At 43.2% G+C, this 19,342-nt stretch overlaps 1 non-coding gene across 1 annotated transcript; it reads right to left on the bottom strand.

Annotated features, from left to right (window-relative positions):
• Positions 1 to 9,174: 9,174 nt before the first annotated feature.
• On the bottom strand, positions 9,175 to 9,305 carry LOC121464088. Its single transcript, XR_005976491.1, has one exon. It is a non-coding gene; the product is annotated as a small nucleolar RNA SNORA33 (small nucleolar RNA).
• Positions 9,306 to 19,342: the final 10,037 nt, after the last annotated feature.

Genomic DNA, 19,342 nt, shown 5'->3' on the forward strand with positions numbered 1-19,342 from the left:
ATTTATAAATTTATATATGTATGAAATTTATATATGTTCAAATAATGCAGCACAGGTTGCTGCCAATTCTTCAAAGGACAATCATAAAGTGCTCCCTATGTCAGTATCACCAGCCTTCTCATAGAAAAGGATAAGGACCGAGGCGCTACAGAATTCCTAAACTATGATGCAATTAGAAGAACGGGGGAGCTGGAGAGATGGCTCAGAGGTTAAGAGCATTGCCTGCTCTTCCAAAGGTCCTGAGTTCAATTCCCAGCAACCACATGGTGGCTCACAACCATCTGGAATGAGATCTGGTGCCCTCTTCTGGCCTGCAGTCATACACACAGACAGAATATTGTATACAAAATAAATATTTAAAAAAAAAAAAGAAGAAGAACGGACCTCCTTTTGTGTTAAATAGTGAAGCCATTTTTATCCTTTTGCCAAACAAAGCAAAGATCAAAACGCCCGATCTTTAAGGGAAGATGGGACCCAGATTAGGGATGTCCCCAGGGAGCATCTGGACTCTAGAAATAGCCAAAGCCAGCGGCCAGACTCTGTATTTCCTACCGTTTGCCTTGCCTGTTTCCACCGCCGTGTGCCCACTCTTATTCCGGTAGATGCACCTATAATTGGTCATTAGGGTGGAACTGGTGGTGTGCTGTGGACCACACCTTTATCTCCAGCAGCAGGAACTGCAGAGGCTGGCCAGTCTCTGAGTTCAAGGCCAGTTTGTTTCACAGAGGGAGTTCCAGGATAGCCAGGAACCACAGAGAAAGTCTGTCTCAACAACTCTCCACCTCCCACAAATAAAATAAAATAAAATAAAATACTGTGTGATGTTTGGGAATAACCTACCATATACAGAAATTTTAGCTTAGAAAAAAAACGGGTAGGACTGCCCTGGCACATGCCTTTAATCCCAGCACTGGGGAGGCAGAGACAGGCAGATCTCTGTGAGTTCGAGGTCAGCCTGGTCTACAAAGCAAGTTCCAGGACAGCCGGAGCTGTTACATAGAGAAACCAAAAATTAAAAATATTAAAAAGATAAATAAAACCTTGAAAGAAGACAGAAAAAGAATGAGCATGGATAGAACAGTGTTTGGAAAACTGTTTTGGTAAAATTTGGGTTGGGGGGGTAGGTGAGTGGTAGCACCTGCCTTAAAACCAGCAGGAGACAGAGGCAAGGACAGCCTGGTCTATAGGGTGAGTTCTAGGACAGACAAGGCTACACAGAAACCTTGTCTCCAAGGGAAAAAAGAAAACTGGGTAGACAGAGGCAGGCGGATCTCTGTGAGTTCGAGACCAGCCTGGTCTACAAGAGCTAGTTCCAGGACAGGCTCCAAAACCACAGAGAAACCCTGTCTCGAAAAACCACAAAAAAAAAAAAAAAAGAAAAGAAAACTGGGTAGGGAAATTCAGAGCTTGGTTGGAAAGATAGCCCATGGGTTAAGAGCCTTTGCTGCTCTTCTAGAGAACTGACGTTCACTTCCCAGCACCCACATCAGAGGGCTCCTTCCTGACCCCCCCCCAGGCCACTCCCATATAAATAAAATATTTAAAAATGTTTCACGCCTACCTAGCAAAGATATCCTGGAAAGTCTGTGAAAGAAGTTGGCATCTGGCCACCCTGCTGGGCACTTAGGGAAAGGAAACAGGTGACAGGGAACAGAAGACTAGACCGTGCCTGCTTTAATTTTTGAATGTTTACTTAGTTGGGGGGGGGGGAGAGCTAAGGGTGCGGGCAACCAGGCATTGAAGGCCAAAGAAGGGCAGGTGAAGGGTGTTGGTCACAGAGGAAAGAAACACCCTTTGTTGCTCTGGATTCCAGGCTGAGTCCTTCTAACCCCAGCTGCAGGGGGTTCCCAGGCAGTTCTCAACTTCAAGAGGTCATTTGGGACTTTTGCTGAGCTGTGTCTTCAGCGTGCTGCTCAGTGCCTGCTGAAGTTACCCACAATCCTCATGGGCAGCAGATAAATCAGTACCATAGCTTGTTCTATTGACTGTCCCAGACTGGGTTTAGAACCACCTCATCTCTCTCTGTCTACTCCAAAGCCCTCCCTTAGTGTGTCCCTGTCGAGGAGGGTTACTCTGCCTTACAGGTGGGAAAGAGACTGCAGAACTCCCTCTGGTGCCCACGTTATAGAGTTGTAGAAGGACAATCAGCCCAGGACTGGAGTTTCAGGGCCTCTGTTGAGTAATAGCTGAGCAATGGCAGGAACTCTACCAGGAAATGTAGCTCTATTGCACTTGCGGTTAGCAAACCGTAAATGCAAAAATGTACTTTGTCATGTTGGCCTCTCAATCAACACACACTGCACAGTTTTCTGCAGGACTGTGAACTACCTTGCAACCAGAGTTTTAAGGCAGAAGGCCTGTTCCAGCAGCTTAAAAAGATGAACAATCAAGCAGGAGAAATAGGTCGGAAGTTAAAAGCACTTCATGCTCTTGCAATGGGCCTGATTTCAGTTTCTAGCACCCAAATGTCAGCTCACAACCATCTGTCACTCCAGATTTGACACTGGCTTCTGGCCCCTTTGGGCACTGCATACACCTGGGACACATACATTCATTCAGACAAAACACCCATACACATAAAATTAAAAAAAAAATAAATAAATAAGTTTAAGTCTTTAAAAAAAAAAAAAAGAGCCGGGCGGTGGTGGCGCACGCCTTTAATCCCAGGACTTGGGAGGCAGAGGCAGGCAGATCTTTGTGAGTTCGAGGCCAACCTGGTCTACAAGAGCTAGTTCCAGGACAGACACCAAAGCTGCAGAGAAACCCTGTCTCAAAATACCAAAAAAAACGAAAAAAAGAAAAAGGAAAAAAAAAAGATGAAGGTCAGTCATGGGTGTGTGTCGTATCCCTTTAATCCTCTCACTTAGGAGCCAAAGACAACAGTTCTCTGTAAGTTCAAGGTTATCCAGGTCTACAAAGCAAGTTCCAGACTAGCCAGGGCTACACAAGGAGACCTTTTTATCAAAAATAATAATTTTAGTCCAAGAGCAGGTCTACCATCATTGTCTCAACTTCAGTCGAGAAGGGTGTTCTGATAAGTTGTTCATCGGAGCAAGGGAGGCGGCCAGCCCTGGTGCTTCAGAGTGTGTACCACTCTTGCAAAGGACACAACTTCAGGTCTCAGCCCCTGTACTGGGTGGGTCACAATTGCCTGTAACTCCAGCCAACCCTTTCTTCTGGTTTCCGTTGGCACTTGGTAACCACATATAATTAAAAATTAAGAGCACTCGGGAGGCAGAGGCAGGCGGATCTCTGTGAGTTCGAGGCCAGCCTGATCTACAACAGCTAGTTCCAGGACAGGCACCAAAGCTACAGAGAAACCCTGTCTCGAAAAAACAAAACAAAAAAAAAATTAAGATGGTTTTTAAAGGTGTTAATCGCTGTCTGCTCTGTTAATCACCACCTTCGCTTAAAAGAACCAAACCGGTTCCAACAAAATCATCTACACAGGACGCAGTTTCTTCTTCACGGATAAAGCTCCCTGTCTCAGGACACCGCTCCCAGATTCATCCTCTGCAGGTGGCCCTTAATGCCTTATGGGAATTCCCCCTCAATACACACTACCGGGAAGAGGATCTAGAAATGGACGTCTGGCTGCTGGCAAAGCCACGCTGTTTCTGAATCTGAGGTGACTGCAGGTTTAGGACAATGATTCTTTTGACCTTTGTTTGGCCTTCAAGGGGAAAGAAATGGGGTGATAGTGGCTCCACAGGGCTGTGAATAGTGAATAGATACCTGTTTGTGTAACCAAACCAGAGTCCAATCCAAGGTCAATGAAACAAAATGAATGCTAAAAGCACCAGATTCTCAAAAAAAAAAAAAAAAAAAAAAGTGGCGCACACCTTTAATCCCAGCACTCCAGAGGCAGAGGCAGATCTCTGTGAGTTCGAGGCCAGCCTGGTCTAGTAGAGCTAGTTCCAGGACAGGAACCAAAAGCTACAGAGAAACCCTGTCTCGAAAATACAAAAAAAAAAGCCGGGCGGTGGTGGCGCACGCCTTTAATCCCAGCACTCGGGAGGCAGAGGCAGGCGGATCTCTGTGAGTTCGAGACCAGCCTGGTCTACAAGAGCTAGTTCCAGGACAGGCTCCAAAACCACAGAGAAACCCTGTCTCGAAAAACCAAAAAAAAAAAAAAAAAAAAAAAAAAAAAAAAAAAAAAAAAAAAAAGAAAATACAAAAAAAAAAAAAAAAAGATATCGAAGAAAGAGCCAGATGCTGGGTGGTGGCAGCGGCTGCAAATGCAAATAATCCTAGCACTAGAGGCAGGTGCATCTCTGAGTTCAAGTTTGAGGCTAGTCTTGGCCATGACACTCAGGCACCCAACACCCAGGGCTACACAGAAAAACCCTGTCTTACAGAAAAAAAAAAAAAGAGCCTGTTACACTTATCATAGTGGGAACCCTAAGAAATATCAAATACAAGTTTTTCTATCAAATACTATAAAACTTATGCTTAGACCAGGAGGGTGTAATGGTCTGTTCTGTCTCTTTCAGAGACAAGCCCTGCCAATTTCCCCGCAAGGCAGGCAGATCTTCTGGATCTTCTTTCCTGCCTGTAGCCTGAGTCTCCCCTCCTTTCCTGTCTCTCCCAGAGGTAGCTGCTGCTGTGGCTCCTCTCCCCTTGCCCCGTGTCTCTCTCTCTCTCTCTCTCTCTCTCTCTCTCTCTCTCTCTCTTTCCTCTTCCCCCTTACTCCCTTTCTCCTTCACTCTGCATGGCATGCCTATCCATCTGTCTCTCACCCGCCAGGGCTGCCCTGCCCAGGTCACTCACCCGCCACGCGGCTCCCTGCCTGGGACCCGGCTGCCTTCGTGGCCCACTGTGGTCTCATGGCCTGCTGCCCACTGCTGCCACTCGGGGACCTGCAGCGTTTCTGCCGCTGCACCCTTTGGGGAACCTGCAGCATTTTATTTTAAGCCATAACAGAGGGGTCTCGTAGAGATCCGCCTGCCTCTGCCTCCTGAGTGCTGGGATTAATGGTGTGTGCCACCACTGCCCAGCTTCTCCTAGGACTTCTGATTCTAGTCTTCAATTGCCCTCGTTGTCTGTCCTTACCTCCTCAACTGCAGTATCGGGTGTCAGCACTTTGAAGCCATGAAATCACTAAATGGTGGTCCACATGGAACCTACTATAACCATGCTCCTGGGCCATGCCATCTTCCAACCTCTAAGAGAATGTCTTTCTCAGGGCCCCTAATTCCAACACTCACAGCCTGAAAACTACAGATCAGTCACTGCCCTTTTCCCTTCAGACAGAAATCTAAACTTATCCCAGAAGAGGAGACTGTGAGGAGTTAGGGCAGAGGGCAGAGGAGCACAGAGCATCCTCATATAACAGTTGGAACTCAGTTATCTATCCATGACGCCTCTGTCCAGGTGGTGGAAATGAAGGGACAGGAGAGGAGAGAGGCAAAGGGGAAATGAGAATGAAGTAGGGAGACCCAGAAGAGGGGAGGACCCAGGGCTTTATAGGAGGTGCAGCCCTGGGACCCCATGCTTCAGAGACCACCCCCCCCCCCCGGAGTGCTCACTGCTTGCTTCAGTCACCAAGTTTTGCTTTCTCTGAGTCCCTACTTCGTCTGTTCTGGAGTGTCCAATTGTCTGTTCACCTCTGGGAGAGAGCCCAAACCCCTAGACAGCTGACCTTAGTGAAAGAACCCAAACCCCTAGATAGATGACCCCAGGGAAAGAGCCAGACCCCTAGACAGATGACCCTGGGCTCGTACCCCCATTACATGGGTATAGGTGTGCACCCACACTTGGTATGTTTGTGAAACTCTTCGCTCTATCTGAGGATCTTTTGGACAAAGAATTGCTACATTGGTAGGATCTGGTTGCTGAAAAACATGAATCTGCCCTACTTCCAGGCTGACTGGGAACCCGTAGACCCCCTCTCTAGCGCAGTATCTGCTTTCCCAGACAATGTGTTCTTCAGTCTGACTCCCCATGCTTCGGGTACAGATTTCAAAAGCTCAACAACAAAAGATTCCGATCCAGAGCTAAGAAGTAGTTCGGTCATAATGTCCTCTGCTTGTATGCACAAAACCTCCAGTATCAAAAGAAAGGAAAGGAGGGAGGAGAGGGAAGAAGGGGGGAGGAAGAAGGGGGGGCAAAGGAAGAAGGGAAGAGGGAAGAGGAGGGAGGAGGAATAGAAGGGCCTCTCTAGTTTGACTTGAACCAAGTAACAAGAGGGAGAAGCATTGTAGAGCTTTGATTTTAGGGATGACCCCAAGCTCCTGAACCTGCCCTGTGGAGCAAAAGGAAAGGAAGACAGCTCTCTCATGACTGCCCCTGTAAGGGAACCAGGGGATATTCAAGGCCACCAGCCATATTCTGGGTGACCTGGAAGCAAGAAGGGAGGGCAGATATTATCTCTATAGCCCTCTCCTTCCACAGTGCCCCAGCTCGTTAGCATGAATTAGGATTATCTCAGGGCTGCTGAGATGTTGAGGTTTCATAAACAGAAACAGTTTCTTCAGTGTCACAGGAATCTTTCTGAAATAAGTACCAAAGAGAGTGGATGTCATTGGTCAATGAAAGCCAGGATAGCTCCAGAAAGGCCTCGGTCCCATGTCCAGTTTCCACTCTCATTTTATACTATAAAACCACAAGGTGGGGCTGGAGAGATGGCTCAGAGGTTAAGAGCACTGGCTGCTCTTTCAGAGGTCCTGGGTTCAATTCTCAGCAACCACATGGTGGCTCACAGCCACCTGTAATGAGATCTGGTGCCCTCTTCTGGCCTGCAGGCATACATGCAGGCAGAACACTGAATACACAATAAACAAATCTTTAAAAATAAATAAATAAATAAAACCACAAGGTGAGGCGGGCTAGCAAGAAACATTTCACAGAAGCGTGCACGGCTCTCAACAGCTTGTTAAGAGCAACAGCCCATAGCTTCAGCTGTGTCTCCAGGCCATCCTGTGCCAGGGAGCAAATGAAGTTAGCAAACAGGCAGTACAAGCAGGGCTTTAAGTAAATCACTAAATAAATCAATAATCAGTGTCTAATAATTGATCTTTTTAGCCCTATCCTACTTCACCAGCATAAGATCTCTGAATCTTGGTGGCCATTCTGGCTCATGCCTGTGGCTATTGTGTTCAGGAGGCTAAGGCAGGAGAACTGCTGAGAGTTCAGGGCCAGCCTGGGCTGTAACTGTGAGACTATTTCCAAAACAGATAAGAAAAATTTCTGAATCTTAGCTTTACTAAAACAAACGTATTCATCCAAACCCAAATACTGTCTATTATTTCATAAAAAAGATCATTTTCTGAGAAGAAAATATGAAATATATATATTGTGTCATATTGATGAAAAAGAATTTAAAAATTGTTCATTATGGGCCAGAGAGATGGCTCAGTAGCTAACAGCACATGCTGCTGTTGCAAAGGGACCAGTGTTCAATCCCCAGAATCCGCGCTGGGCAGCTCATCACTGTGATTCCAGTTCCATGGAGCTCAGACTCCTCTGGTCTCTCATGGCATGCACATACCCACACACATATACAGACACACATGCACTCAAATAACAAGACTGACTTAAATCATTTCATCGTTCATATATGCACCATGGGTGGGGTGAATGTGTCTTAGAGTGCACGTGGTAATCAGAGGACAACTCTGTAGGCTTGGTTCTCTCCTTCCACGTTCATGCAAGGTCAGAGGATGAAACTCAGGTTGTCAGGCTTGCAAGGCCTTTCCCTGCTAAGCCATCTCACTGGCCCAGATTATTCTGTTTTTAGAAACTGCTTCCTCCCCTCAATTCCTGAATGTGTGTGTTAGATGTGCTTGTGTGCGGGTATAGGCACCTGTGTGCCAGCATGGAGGACAGAGAAAAGTGTAGGTGTTCTCTACTCCATACCTCTCTGATTTATTCTTCTGTGATGTGTGTGTGTGTGCGCATGGTTGGTAAGTGATTTTAATCCCAGCCCCTGGGAGGATGAGGTAGGCAGATCTGAATCTCTGAGTTTCAGGAGAGCCAGAACTACACAGTGAGACCCTGTTTGAAAAACAAAACGAAACAAAAAAGCAAGGTCTAAGGTCTCTCCAGCTTTCTTTTTTTTTTTTTTAAATTTATTCATTTATTATGTATACAATGTTCTGCCTGCATGTATGCCTGCCCGCCAGAAGAGGGCACCAGATCTCATAGATGGTTGTGAGCCACCATGTGGTTGCTGGGAATTGAACTCAGAACCTCTGGAGGATCAGCCAGTGCTCTTAACCTCTGAGCCATTTCTCCAGCCCAGACCACATTTTTTTTTTAAATTTTTTATTTATTATGTATGCAATATTCTGTCTGTATGCCTGAAGGCCAGAAGAGGGCGCCAGACCTCTTTACAGATGGTTGTGAGCCACCATGTGGTTGCCGGGAATTGAACTCAGGACCTTTGGAAGAGCAGGCAATGCTCTTAACCACTGAGTCATCTCTCCAGCCCCCAGACCACATCTTTAAAGAAAATATTTCATTGGAGAGTCTAGCTTACAGTTCAGAGGTTCAGTTCATCATCATCATCATGGTGGGGAGCATGGTGACATACAGGCAGACGTGGTACTGGAGAGGTAGCTAGGAGTCCTACATCTTGCAGGCAACAGGAGGTTGATTGAAAGTTGCACTGAAGCTTGGCAGTGGTGGCACACGACTTTAATCTCAGCACTCACAGGCAGAGGAAGGCGGATCTCTGTGAGTTCGAGGCCAGCCTGGTTTACAAAGCTAGTTACAGAGAAACCCTGTCTCGCAAAACGAAACAAAAAGCCACACTGAGCAAGGCTTGACCTCAAAGTTCTCCCCACAGTGACACACTTCCTCCAAATCTATACTCACCCCGACAAAGCCACACCTCCTGCCAGTGCCACTCCCTGTGAGATCATGGAGGTCAGTTACATTCAAAATCCCGCAGTTTGTATCATCACACTTACCTATCGCACATTTTTTCTTAAAAAATTAGATTCAGCCGGGCGGTGGTGGCACACGCCTTTAATCCCAGCACTTGGGAGGCAGAGGCAGGCGGATCTCTGTGAGTTCGAGACCAGCCTGGTCTACAAGAGCTAGTTCCAGGACAGGAACCAAAGCCACAGAGAAACCCTGTTTCGAAAAACCAAAAAAAAAAAAAAAAAAAAAGATGCAAATTATTTATTCAATATTAAGTTCTTCTAACTATAAATAATTCAGTCTTAAGTGCTTCCAGGGCATTTTCAGGGATATTAAAGACTTCAGCTGTCCTTAAGGCTTGCAACACGGCATCACTAGTGCCTGCGTTTTCTAAATTTCTGCAGAAACACGCCGAGATAAGCAGATTAATTGGCTGGTTCTCTTTCTTTCTTCTTTTCTTTCTTTTTTGTGTTTTATTTAATATGTATGGATATTTTGCCTACATGTATATCTAGTGCCTGGTGATAGTGGAGGCAAGAAGATGGCATTGGATTCCCTGGAACTGGAGATAAAGACAGTTGTTAGCCATCATGCAGGTGCTGGGAGTCAAACCCAGGGCCTCTGAAGGAGCAGCCAGTACTCCTAATCCCTGAGCCATCTCGTTAGGCTTCCTACTGGAGCTCTTAAAAGAACCCATTTCTGGGTTGGAGTTGGTTCCATGGTTAAGAGCAGTTATTTGTTTGTTTGTTTTCCTAGACAGGGGCTTCTCTGTAGCTGTGGAGCCTGTCCTGGAACTATCTCTTGTAGACCAGGCTGGCCTCAATCTCACAAAGATCCACCTGCCTCTGTCTCCCAAGTGCTGGGATTAAAGGCATGTGCTACCACCGCCCAGCATATTTGTTCTTTTGAAAGACCTTGATTGGATTCTCGGCACAAACGTGGAGACTTACACTTTCTTGAGCACCAGGCATGCATGTGGCACATGGACATATGTATAGGCAAAGCACTCATATGAATAAAATAAATCTTTTAAAAAAACCCAAAAAGTACCCATGTGGTGGTTTGAGTAGGTATGGCCCCCGTAGACTCACGTGTTTGAGCACTTGACTCATAGGGAATGGCACTCTTAGGAGATATGACCTAGTAGGAGAGGGTATCTGTCATGGTCCAAGACCAGCTTGGACCATAAATTATCTCTCGGACCAGCAGGAAGGCATGAGAATAAAGACATAATTCATATGACCTTATCGGGAGGGAGTTTTCAGGGATCCCTCATGAAGTCCTTAATTCTCAACCTGAAAATCATCTGCGTTTATTCTCCAAACAAACAGCTTTTATACCAAAACGTAAACTGAGGGGGAAGCTCATTAGCATTCTGTTTCCTAGGTAGCCGGGAGAATGACTGTGGTCACGTCCACACCTTCCTATGCCCATTTTGTCACGTCTTCCCATCTATGCCTGCTCTGTCACATAGACTGAATTAACACCTCTTTCCCAGGCGACCTCCCAAATTACAAAGGAGATAGCGACATTAGCATATCCTGACCCTTTGTTTAGGATGGTGTCAGTTTGTCTGGAAAGGCTGGTGACCACCTTCTGTGTGACAGGTGCAAACTGTGGCCTGAAAGTCTGGCCGCCATATAGTGTAGACTATGGGCCTGTATAATATGGCCTTACAGGTATAGCCTTGTTGGAGGAAGTTCGTCACTGTGTGGAGTGGGTGTTGAGGTGTCATATATGCTTAAACTATGCCCATTATGGCACACAGCTACTTCTGCTTCCTGTGGATCAAGACGTACAACTCAGGGGCTGGAGAGATGACTCAGTGGTTAAGAGCACTTGGTGCTCTTCTAGAGATCCTGAGTTCAATTCCCAGCAACCATATGGTAGCTCACAACCATCTATAGTGGGATTTGATGCCCTCTTTTGGCATGAAGTCAATAGAGCATTCATATATATAAAATAAATACATAAATCTTTTTAAAAACAGTGTTCTGCCTGCACGTATGCCTGCTTGCCAGAAGAGGGCACCAGTTCTCATTATAAATGGTTGTGAGCCACCATGTGGCTGTTGGGAATTGGACTTAGGGCATCTGGAAGAGCAACCATTGCTCTTAACCTCTAAGCCATCTCTCCAGTCAAATACATAAATCCTAAAAAAGAAAAAAAGTAGAACTCTCAGCTGTTCTTCATTATCATGTCTGCCTGCATGCTACCATGAAGATAATCCACTAGCTCCTAAAACTGCAAGCCAGTCCCAATTAAATGTTTTCCTTTATAAAAGTAGCCATGGTCATTGGTCATAGTGTTTCTTTACAGCAGTAGAAAGCCTAACCATATGCTGGGCCGTGGTGGCGCACGCCTTTAATCCCAGCACTCGGGAGGCAGAGGCAGGCAGATCTTTGTGAATTTGAGGCCAGCCTGGTCTACAAGAGCTAGTTCCAGAACAGGCTCAAAGCTACAGAGAAACCCTGCCTTGAAAAATCAAAAAAGACAGAAAGAAAGGAAGGGAGAAAGGAAGGAAGGAAGGAAAGAAGGAAGGAAGGAAGGAAGGAAGGAAGGAAGGAAGGAAGAAAAAGCCTAACTAAGACAGAAATTGGTACCAGGCGTGGGGTATTGCTATGATAGGCCTGACCATGTTTTTGTTTGGAAAAATTTGAACTTTGAGAGTTTGTGTTAAGAAAGCAGTGGAATGCTTTTAAGTGCTGCTTAATGATCCATACTAGTAGGACCACCGAAGACAATGGTGTTAAGGGGGATTTGAACTGTGAGAGCCTGGGTCAAGAGGTTCTAGAGGAGAAGACTTTTAGAATGTTGTCTAAAGATCATTCTTGTGATAGTTTGGTGAATTGGTTGCTTTTTGCGCTGTCCAAAGTGTCTGCTTGTGGCTAAAGAGTTTTGGATTAATTCCATTGGCAGAGGAACTCTCAAAACATCCTAGTATAGTCTCTGTCATGTGGTTGTTGGTGTTAACTATACACATTTTGTTTTTTGTTTTTTTTTTTGGGGGGGGGTAGTTTCGAGACACGGTTTCTCTGTGTAGCTTTGGTGCCTGTCCTGGAACTTGCTCTATAGACCATGCTGGCCTTGAACTCACAGAGATCTGCCTGCCTCTTACTTCTGAGTGCTGGGATTAAAGGCCTGTGCCACCACTGCCCAGTTATTTATTCGTTATAAATCTAATGAAGATCTATAGTGAAAAGGAGTGAACTGAACAAGTAAAAGCACAAAATGTACAGATTGCCGGGCGGTGGTAGCCCACGCCTTTAATCCCAGCACTCGGGAGGCAGAGGCAGGTGGATCTCTGGGAGTTCGAGGCCAGCCTGGTCTACAAGACCTAGTTCTGGGATGGGCACCAAAGCTACAGAGAAACCTGGTCTCGAAAAAAAAAAAAACAAGAAAAAAAATGTACAGATTAAGGAGAAAAGGGGCAAAGGGAGTAGAATGCAACTATGCCCTGTGTTCAAAGAGATAAACAGATTAAGAAATGGAATATAGGGAGTAGTGATCTCAGGACAAGACCCCATGCAGCTCAACTTCCAATTTGGGAAAATAAAGAGCAGCATAAATCTACGCATGGTGGTGAGTGCCTTTAATCCCAGTACTCAGAAAGGAGAAGCTGGCAGATCTCTGAGTCTGAGAGACCTAACTTGAGAGATCTGGTCTACAGATCAAGTTACAGGATGTAGGAGGAGGGCCCGCTTCTTTGTTCCCAGCTGCCTGGCTAGTTTAGCCCTGAAATAACCATTCAGAAACTGTATTAATTAAATCAATATTTGGCCCATTACCTCTAGCTTCTTAATTTAACCCATTTCTATTAATCTGTGTATCACCACGAGGTTGTGGCCTGTCAGCAATGTTTCAGCATTTCTATCTCTGGCAGCAGATCCATGGCAGCTCTCTAACTCCGTCCTTCTTTCTCCCAGCATTCATTTCTGTCTTCCCCACCTACCTAAGTTCTGTCCTATCAAGAGGCCAAGACAGTTTCTTTATTTATTAATGGAATCACAGCACACAGAGGGGACTGCCACATCACCTCCCCTTTTCTGCTTAAATAAAAAGGAAGCTTTTAACTTTAACATAGTAAAATTACATATAACAAAACAGTTATCAAGCAAGAATTACAGTTACAATATTTCTATTTACTTTATCTTTTATCATAACTAAGTAAAACTTAACTGTAACTATAAATTCTTCAACCCCATCAAAGACTCCAGAAGGATATAACATTACCTAAGTAAACAGAAGGTATATTGTAAGCAACTTCCAAAGCTCTAGAATTGACAGAGAAATCTCATTGCCTGGACAGTCACCCAAAGTTCTTTTGTATCATTGGGACATCCATCTTCAGCCTACAGGACCATAATATCCAGCAGACTTTTCCATGAAGCAGGAAATTTCGAAGACAGTTCCACCTATATTGGCAGTTTTCAGACATTTTCTTCTGTGTCCTGCAGAATGTCTAGCAGACTCTTTTGTGTAGCAAGAACCCTGAAGGATCATCTCACCTTTTTTTTTTTTTTTTTTTCGATTTTTCGAGACAGGGTTTCTCCCTAGCTTTTGGTTCCTGTCCTGGAACTAGCTCTTGTAGACCAGGCTGGCCTCGAACTCACAGAGATCCGCCTGCCTCTGCCTCCCGTCATCTCACCTTTAGACAAGACCAACAGCCATTACTCAGTGGGTCCTACATGTCCAGTTCAGCAGTCCATGCAAGAGCAGTTTTTTTGCCCAAATGGCTAACCAACTCCATAAGGAGCCTCTTTGATGCCCATCTTCCTCTTGAAGTAGTTTGTGCTGCCAGGAGGAGACATGTCTCATTGTCATGAAAAGTCCTAAGTTATTAAAACATTTTAAATGCCATATTCTGAAGGTCTCTAAAAGATTTGAAGAATACCTATCTAATGGAAATATATCTCTATACACCTAGAAAATCTAACTAACATGACTATAAGCTTGACTATTATATATAAGTATCTATTAACTTATATTTCTTGAGCTGGGCAGTGGTGGCACACGCCTTTAATCCCAACACTCAGGGGGCAGAGGCAGGCAGATCTCTGTGAGTTCGAGACCAGCCTGGTCTACAAGAGCTAGTTCCAGGACAGGCACCAAAGCTACAGAGAAACCTTGTCTCGAAAAAAACCAAAAAAAAAAAAAAAAACCAAAAAACCCTTATATTTCTTAATTATACATTACTTTTTTTTTTTGTTTTTCGAGACAGGGTTTCTCTGTGGCTTTGGAGCCTGTCCTGGAACTAGCTCTGTAGACCAGGCTGGTCTCGAACTCACAGAGATCCTCCTGCCTCTGCCTCCCAAGTGCTGGGATTAAAGGCGTGCGCCACCACCGCCCGGCCTACATTACATTTTTATTTTATTTTTTAAAATATTTATTTATTTATTTATTATGTATACAATATTCTGTCTGTTTGCCTGAAGGCCAGAAGAGGGCGCCAGACCTCTTTACAGATGGTTGTAAGCCACCATGTTGTTGCTGGGAATTGAACTCAGGACCTTAGGAAGAGCAGGCAATGCTCTTAACCACTGAGCCATCTCTCCAGCCCTACATTAAATTTTTAAATGAGCTACACAAACACAATACCTTACTTAAGATCAGAAATACATGCACGTATAGCAAAATTGATCTTAAATTTGTATCAATAAACCAAGAGCTATACCAATGCAAATTATTCATATATATATACATATATATGTATATATATACATACATATATATATATATAACATATCCCCCTTTAATTGTAAACAAACATTTATAGACAATATTTTGACCCACCCAGCAGGTCCTAAGTTACTCCAGGGTCTTGAAGAGGCGCTATCTGAAAGACATGGGGGGAGAGAGAAATGGATGCCAAGCAGTATTCCTTGTCAAGGCATCCCCTTTATTGAAGCAAGTTTTACATCTTATATACTCCTCAGTGAGGAGCTCAGGCAGGGGGGAACTGAGGAAGGGGGAAAGGGGGGAAGGACAGGAGGGGCTCAGTGGCTAGGCAGCTAAGCTGGGCAGTTGCCAGGTCAGTGGCTAGAGCACCTGCTGTTAGTGATAAGCAGCAAACAAAGACACTCCGAGGTGCTGTCTGAAGCTTGAATCTCCAAGGTCAGCATACAATGTCTCAGTTAACTTTAAGTTTTTCTGTCTCAAGATTTTCACCTCAAGGCCCTGTGAGATGTGAGAAAGGAGAAGCCTGAAATGGCTCCTGACATATCCTCCCCCCCCCCTTTTTTTTTTGTCATTCCTCAGCAAGACCAAAGTAAGCAGGTCTTTGACCTTTGACCACAGGGTCCCTGGCTTAGGCTATGTGGAGGGCAATCCTTGTTCCCCTGACATCATGCCCTGTTGAGCCGGCCTGTATGGCCTCTGTATGATGTGCTGTTCAGGGGAGGGCTCCACAATATTCCCGTCATTGGGCCTCTGCATGAATCATAAATGAAAAGACTGTGAGGACCTTTTTTAGGAGGGAGGGCCAGAGAGTCATGAGACATGTTTTAACATTTTTTTTTTTTTCTATCAAAGATCCTGCTCCAAGCGTTCCAGGGTTGAAGAGGTGGGTTAGTAAGGTTAGAGAAGGGGTCAAAATCTAAAATTTTTAACATATACATTAAACCCAAACATTTTACAGCGTGTGTCAAACTTTTTCCAACATCTATAAGCAGTTACAAATACCGTTAGGTCAATTCCAGTAAGTGTACAAAGACAGACATTGTTGTTATCAAACATCACCAGTTCCAGTCTCTGAGCAACAGTTAAAACCCCGATCTTCCCCTTCTTAAGTGAAGAGGGGTTAATATTTTAATCAAAATGAGTTTTGTGTCCCAAAGATTAAAACAGTCAGATGTTTAGTCTGCATCTAGCTCCAAAGTGTCTCAGGGCAGGTGGGACTCCTGGGCGAGGCAAGCCGGACCCAGCTACTGGAAGCACATCTTGGCAACCATCCCAGCAGGGTCTCCTTGGACGCTTTGGAGGCAGAACTACACCCTCAGAGCAGTGTAGCAGGCCAGCCACCAGGCATTTCTCTCTGTGGGGGCAGGGAAGATGGATCAAGGACTCCTCCCCAACTCGTTTTTGGAACTCCTTTATGGGGTGTTTGCAGCTAAAGACATCATCAGGTTTAGCTTTTATTTTCTTTCTGTGAAAAAAAAAAGCACAAACATATCCTAGACCCCAAATATATATAGGCCGGGTTTTTTCATTAATGCATTGCAAGGGCTTTTCCAACTTGCCTTAGTAAAGGTCAGCTTGGTGTCATCATGTCAGATCTGTTTGTACCAGGATCTGTTTGCAACTTTTAGAAGTTGCTTTAAAGGAGCCTTGGTACGCTCCATAAATATACTTTTTAAATTATTATTATTAATTATATACGTAGTTCTTCCATTGGAAGAGCTTTTTGTAAAATTTAGCATAAAATCCTTTAAGGGATTTTTAGCTATAACATTAGCAAAATACAGTTGTGTGAATTGTAGCACTGATCATCTGGGAAAAGATTATTATTCTGGCCTTTGAATTAAGCAAACACAATTGTCCAGGAATCAATCTTAAAATTATTAATGAATCTATTGTTTAGTATAAGAAACATTGATCATAGTCAATATTTTGTTAAGCCATCCCCCAGATTTTATCCTGCCCTTTTGTACCAGACAGGCTACTGTTTTAAGTGAAGAGTTTAATATCTTAATTGGCGAAACTGGGAATGTTTAGCCATAAACAGCATTTTACTTTTTCATAAAACTGTTGTAGAATAAGTTTTATATTTAATACAATATTTGCCATAGTTGAATCATAATTAATATACTGTACTTGTTGATTATTGTTTACTTTACCTGTTGATTTATACTTTACCTGCTTGAGTACCTGTTAGGCAGTTTTTTTAAGCTCTCTATTGGAAATTGGCTCATTGTTTTTTGTAAGAATTTTACCTAGTGGCTCAATATCTCTCATAAAAATATAATAACTAGGGTTTTAACCATTGTATATCTAATTAAAAGTTTGTAAGCTATTTTCCTCTTAAGTTTCAAGTCTACCTTGCAGATAGGAAAATGGAAAAAGGAAGCATTTTAACTAATGATGTTGGCCTTATTAGAGATCAACATGTAGAAGAATAAAAATAGATCCATATCCATCTCCATGTATAAAACTCAAGTTTAAATAAGTCAAAAGCCTCAGTATGTAAAAATTACATTAAACCTCATACAGAAAAACTTAGAAATACATTTTGCCACATCTTAAACATAGCCTCAGTGGCATAAACATTGGGAGAAACAATTAGATCTCCTAAACTGAGAAAGTTTTGTATAACAAGACTATAGAGTGGGAAAAGATCTGTACTTATCATAAGCCGATTTTAAAAACATATGAAGAACTCAGGAAATTAGTATCAAAAAATTAATCCAATAAAAATATATGTTACAGACATAAACTGACAACTCTCAACAGACAAACTTAAAAATGACTGAGAGACACTTAAAAAATGCTCAAACAGGGGCTGGAGAGATGGCTCAGCAATTAAGAGCATTGGCTGCTCTTCTAGAGGTCCTGAGTTCAATTCCCAGCAACCACATGATGGCTCACAACCATCTATAGTGGGATCTGATGCCCACTTCTGGCCTAAAGTCGATAGAGCACTCATACATAAAATACATACATAAAATAAATAAATCTTTTAAAAAAAATGCTCAAACATAACATTTTTTAGCCATCAGAGAAATACAAATTAAAACTTTGAGATTTTATCTTATCCTTGTAAAAATGACCAAGATTAAAAATATTGTTTGACAATTTATGCTTAAGAGAATGTGGGTAAAGAAAAAACTCCGTTGCTGGGAGTGAAAACTGGCACAGCCACTTTTGGATCATAGTATCTTTATTTTTTAAAATTAGGCAAATATCTACCTTAAAACTCAGCAATACCCCTTTTGGGCCTAAATACAAAAGTTGTTTAACCATACCATAAGGACCTGTGCTCAGCTATGCTTATAGCAGAATAACTTCATCATAGCCAGATTTTGAAAACAACCCAAATGTATCTCTTTTACACCAGGATAAATGAGACATCCTCCTTTTTAAATACCCATGAATACCACAAAATATCTTGGAGTAACTCTAAGCAAGCAGGACAGAAGTTTGGGTCCTGTCATCCCTGCTTATGAAGGGGGAACTGTTTTTTATTTTTAACCATTATCTCTGTTAGGGTATAACTCTGGCCCTTGATAAATTTAGTAAGAGGTCTGAGTCTCAGCAATCCACCCTGAAGCAACACCTGGCAGCAGGAAAGGAGTTTAAGCTGAGACAATTCGACTCCCACATAGGAGCAGACCGTACAAATGGAAAAACTTGTATGACAAGAACTTTAACTATTTTAAGAAGAAAAAATTTAAGACATTAGAAAATAAAAAGATCTTCTATTTTCTTGGGAAAATAGAAGAAGCACAGCAAAAATGACAATCTCACTGAAAGCAATCTAGAGATTCAGTGTAAATGTCCATTAAAAATTATAGCAATATTTCTCATAGAACTCGAAAGAACAATCCTCAACTTATAAGTAAAAGATAAGAACTCAGGATAGTTTAAACAATTTTTAAAATCCTCTGAATGTATTACAATCTTTGATTTTAAAACTTTTCCATAGAACCATAGTATTGAAATTAACCTACCTTGGATAAAAATTTATATGCCTACAAATTAAAGATTTTTTGCCAGAAGCAAAATTTTAAAATGGAAAAGAAGCATATTTACCTTCCTTTTACTGTCCTGAAGCTGTAGTTTTTTGAGACTAGTTTCCTTCTTGCAAACCTGACTGGCAGCTTCTGCTCCGTATGGCAGGGGGTTGTTCTTTAACTATTATGATTGGCTTATTCAAAAAGGCTATTACCAATAATTAGCTGGAGAGTGGTTGCCAGATCAGATGAGGTAAAGGGAAACTTCTGAGGGTCACTTTGCCCCTTCCCAGGGACTAAGTCATAACATCAGGAACTGAGTCAACACCTAAGGGTTATCTAGCCCCTATTCAGGGAGATAGAAAGTTCCCAACATCTCAGTACGTGCATGTATAGTTGTTATGTCCTTGGTTCCCAGGGGAGGTGGGGAAGTACTGAGAGTAGTCAGAAATGGCTTTAGATTTTTCTTAAAGTTCTACATTTCCCCTCTTATTTGGCCAAATATTCCAATCCTGGGATATTAGTAAATTCGGGGGACTAATTGGATCAGTACACAGAAATTAGCAGTATCATCAGAGATACAGGGGTTAAACCAATGTTGTAGGCTCATCATAGATCAATAGAGGGCACCAGGTACCAGTTTCTTGTCCTCTTGGGATCTGGGAGAGTTAGGTTACACAGGTACTGATATTGAGGGGTTGGAGTCCCCAAACATACTTTTGTTAAAGTTAACTTTTTTGTTGCCCCCATCTACAGGACATATGAGAGGTGATATTGTTGAAACTGCCGGATGAGGCTATTTTCTCATA

Source organism: Microtus oregoni, unplaced genomic scaffold, assembly GCF_018167655.1.
Source record: "Microtus oregoni isolate MIOR12 unplaced genomic scaffold, Mior012 000027F_ref0000203, whole genome shotgun sequence".
NCBI lineage: Eukaryota > Metazoa > Chordata > Mammalia > Rodentia > Cricetidae > Microtus > Microtus oregoni.